This window comes from Cebus imitator, unplaced genomic scaffold (genome assembly GCF_001604975.1).
Source record: "Cebus imitator isolate Cc_AM_T3 unplaced genomic scaffold, Cebus_imitator-1.0 Scaffold406, whole genome shotgun sequence".
Classification (NCBI taxonomy): domain Eukaryota; kingdom Metazoa; phylum Chordata; class Mammalia; order Primates; family Cebidae; genus Cebus; species Cebus imitator.
In genome coordinates, this window is record NW_016107721.1 from 442,743 (window position 1) to 447,710 (window position 4,968).

Sequence of the window (4,968 nt, forward strand, 5' to 3'; positions counted from 1 at the left end):
TGCCATGTGTGTTCCTATGCAACAATTTTGCATGTTCTTCACATGTACCCCAAAACCTAAAATACAATAAAATAAATAAATGGGAAAAAAAAAAGACAAAGAGGGACATTATATAATGATAAAAGGATGAGTCTAAGAGGAAAATATCACAATCCAAAATACATACACGCCTAACATGTATATTTATATATAACAATTATTACTGGACCTAAGAAATGAGATAGATGGCAACACAATAATAGTGAGGGACTTCAGTACTCCACTGACAGCACTAGACAAGTCATCAAGACAGAAAGTCAACAAAAAAAAAACCAATGGATTTAAACTGTACCTTACAACAAATTGACTTAACAGATATTTACAGAACATTCTACCCAATAACTGCAGAATGTACATTCTTTTCTTCAGCACATGGAACATTTGCCAAAATAGGCTATATGATAGATCACAAAACAAGTCTCAACAAATTTAAGAAAATCAAAATTACATAAAGTACCCTCTCAGACCCAGGGAATAAAACTGGAAATTAACTCCAAAAGGAACCCTAAAAACTATACAAACATAGTGAAATTAAATAATCTGCTCCTGAACAATCTTTAGGTCAATAATGAAATCCAGATGGAAATTTAAAAATTATTTGAATTGAATGATAATAGTGACACAACTTATCAAAACCTCTGGGATACAGCAAAAGTGGTGCTAAGAAGAAAGTTCATATCATTAAATAACCTAAATCAAAAAGTCTGAAAGAGCATAAGTAGACAATTTGAGGTCACATCTCAAGGAATTAGAGAAACAAGAACAAATCAAAGTCAAATCCAGCAGAAGAAAAGAAATAACAATAAGAGCAAAACAAAATGAAATTGAAAAAAATTACAAAAGATAATTGAAACAAGAAGCTGGTTCTTTGAAAAGATAAACAAAATTGATAGACAATTAGCAACTTTAATCAAGAAATAAAGATCCAAATAAGCTTAATTAGAAACAAAACCTATTACAACCTATATCCTAGAAATACAAAAGATAATTTAAGGCTACAATGAACACTTACACATGCACAAACTAGAAAATCTAGAGGAGATGGACAAATTCCTGGTAATATACAAACCTCCCAGATTAAATAAGAAATATATAGAAACTCTCAACAGACCAATTACAAATAGTGAAATTGAAACGGTAATAAAAAAAAATTGCCAACAAAAAAAAAAAGTCCAGCACCAGATGGTTTCACAGGTGAATTCTATCAGGCATTCAAAGAAGAATTGGTACAATCTTGCTGAAAATATTCCAAAAACAGAAAGAGGGAATCCTCTAAGTCATTCTATGAAACCAGTATTACCCTAATAACAAAACCGGGACAAGATATAACAAAAAAAAACTCCAGACCAATATCCCTGATGAACATAGATGCAAAAATCCTCAACAAAATACCTAGCTGAATTGCAACAACAAGTCGAAAAGATAATTCACGATGATCAAGTGGATTTCATCCCAGGCATGCAGGGATGGTTTAACAGATGCGAGCCAAAAAACAGGATACACCACATAAACAGAATTAAAAACAAAATTCACATGATCATCTTAATAGATGCAGAAAAAGCATTTGACAAAATCCAGCATCTCTTTATTAATATGATTAAACCCCTGAGAAAAGTCAGCATAAAATAAAATACCTTATGGTAACAAAAGTCATATATGACAAAACCACAGTCAACATTATGCTGATCAGGAAAAAGCTGAAAGCATTTCCCCTGAGAACTGGAACAAGACAAGGATCTTCACTTTCACCACTGCTATTCAACATTGTACTTGAAGTCCTAGCCAGAGCAAGGACTGGCAATCAGACAAGAGAAAGAAATAAAGAGCATCCAAATTGGTAAGGAGGAAGTCAAACTGTCACTGTTCACCAGTGATATGATCACATATATAGAAAACCCTAAAGACTCATCCAGAAAGCTCCTAGTTCTGATAAATGAATTCAGTAAAGTCAGGATACAAAACGAAGGTACATAAACCAGTAGCACTGCTATTGGCCAAGCTGAGAATAAAATTAATAACTCAATCCCTTTTACAACAGCTGCATAAAAAATATAATACTTAGGAATATACCTAGCTAAGGAGGTAAAAGATCTCTACAAAGAAAACTACAAAACGTTGCTGAAAGAAATCATAGATAACACAAACAAATGGAAATACATCCCATGCTCAGGGATGAGTAGAATAAATATTGTGAAAATGACCATACTGCCAAAAGCAATCTATAAATTCAATGCAATTCCCATCAATATACCACCATCATTCTTCACAGAACCAGGAAAAAAAATCCTAAAATTCACATAGAACCATAAAAGAGCCCATGGGGCCAAAGCAAGACTATACAAAAAGAACAAATCTGGAAGCCCTACATGACCTGAATTCAAACTACTACAAGGCTATAGTTACTGAAACAGCATGTTTCTGATATAAAAATAGGCACGTAGACCAATGCAACAGAGTAGAGAACTCAGAAATAAAACCAAATATTTACAGCCAACGGACCTTCAACAAAGCAAACAAAAACATAAAGTGGGAAAAGGACATCCTTTTCAACAAATGTTGCTAGGATAATTGGCAAGGCACATGTATAGGAATGAAACTGGATCCTCATCTCTCATCTTATACAAAAATAAACTCAAGATGGATCAAAGACTTAAATCTAAGACCTGAAACTATAAACATTCTAGAAGATAACATCAGAAAAACCTATCTAGGCATTGGCTTAGACAAATATTTCATGACCAAGAACCCAAAAGCAAATTCAACAAAAACAAAAATAAACAGGTGGGAGTTAATTAAACTAAAGAGCTTTTGCACAGCAAAAGGAGCAGTCAGCAGAGTAAATAACAACGCACAGAGTGGGAGAAAATATTGGCAAATTATGCATCTGACAAAGGACTAATATCCAGAGTCTACAAGGAGCTCAAACAAATCAGCAAGAAAAAAATAAATAATCCTATCAGAAAGTAGGCTAACAACATGAATAGACGATTCTTAAAAGAAGCTATAAAAGCAGCCAACAAATGTATGAAAAAATACTTGACATCACTAATTATCAGGGAACTGCAAATCAAAACCACAATGAGATACCACCTTACTCCTGCAAGAACAGCCATAATTTACAAAAAATAACAGATGCTGGCATGGATGTGGTGAAAAGGGAATACTTTTACACTGCTGGTAGGAATGTAAACTTGTACAATCACTATGGAAAACAGTATGGAGATTTCTTAAAGAACTTAAAGTAGAATTTCATCCAGCTAGCTCACTGCTGGGTGTCTACATAGAGGAAAAGAAGTCATTATATGAAAAAGACACCTGCACATGCATGTTTAAAGCAGCACAATTTGCAATTGCAAAATATGGAACTAGCCTAAATGCTCATCAACTAACGAATGGATTAAAAATGTGTGTGTGTGTGTATGTGTGTGTAAAATGGAATATATAAAAAGGAATGAAATAATGGCATTCACAGCAACCTGGATGGAGTTGGAGACCATTATTCTAAGTAAAGTAACTCAGGAATGGACAACTAAACATGGTATGTTCTCACTTTCAAGTGGGAGCTAGGCTATGAGGACACAAAGTCACAAGAATGATATAATGGACTTTGGGAACTCAGGTGGGGAAGGGTAGGAGGGGAGTAAGGAATAAAAGACTACACATTGAGTACAGCATCCATGGCTTGGTTACAGGTGCACCAAAAATCTCAGAAATCACCACTAAAGATCTTTTCCCAGCAACCAAAAACCACCTGTTCCCCAAAAACCATTGAAATTTAAAAAATAAAATAATAAAGACAAAAAAAGTGGGCAAAGGACATGAATGAAGACTACTCAAAAGAAGATATATAAATAGCCAGCAAACATATGAAAAAAAGCTTAACATCACTAATCATCAGGGAAATGCAAATTAAAACCACAATGAGATACTACCTTACCCCAGCCAGAATGGCCAGTTTTTAAAAAGTAAAAAAACAATAGATGTTGGTATGGATGTGATAAAAAGAGAATGCTTATGCACTCTGGTGGGAATGTAAATTAATACAACCTCTATGGAAAACAGTATGGAGATTTCTCAAAGAACTAAAAGTAGATCAACCATTAGATCCAGCAATCCTGCTACTGGGTATCTACCCAAAGGAAAAGTCATTATATCAAAAAGGCACCTGCATGCGTATGTTCATCACAGTGCAATTTACCATTGCAAAGATATGGAACCAACCTAAGTGCCCATCAACCAATAAGTGGATAAAGGAGAGAGAGAGACAGACAGACAAAGAGACATACATACACACACACCATGGAATACTACTCAGTCATAAATAAGAAAGAAATAATGTCTTTTGCAGCAACTTGGATGGAACTGGAGGCCATTATTCTAAGTGAAGTAACACAGGAATGAAAATCCAAGTATTGTATGTTCTCACTTATAAATGAGGCATACCAAGGGGTATAATGGACATTGGAGTCTTAGAAGTGGGGAGGGTGGAGAGAGATGAAGAATAAAAAACAACATATCGGGTACAACGTACACCACTCGAGAAACATGTACACTGAAATCTCAGACTTCACCACTGTACAATTCATCCATGTAACCAAAAACCTCTTGGACCCCAAAAGTTATTGAAATTAAACATATATTTTTAAAAGATGTGGTACAAACTCTCATACATTGCTGATAGGAGTGTAAAATGATACACTTTGGAATACAAGCAGTTTCTTATAAATTTAACATACAGCTACTATAAGAACCAACAATTCCACTCCTCGTTATTAACCCAAAAGAAATGAAAGTATAGATCCACAGATAACTTTCATGCAAATGTTTAAAGTAACTTTATTCAAACCAGCCAAAAATTAAAAATAGTCCAAGTATTCACCAATAGGTGAATGAATAAACAAATATTGGTATACCCATACAAAGGAAGAC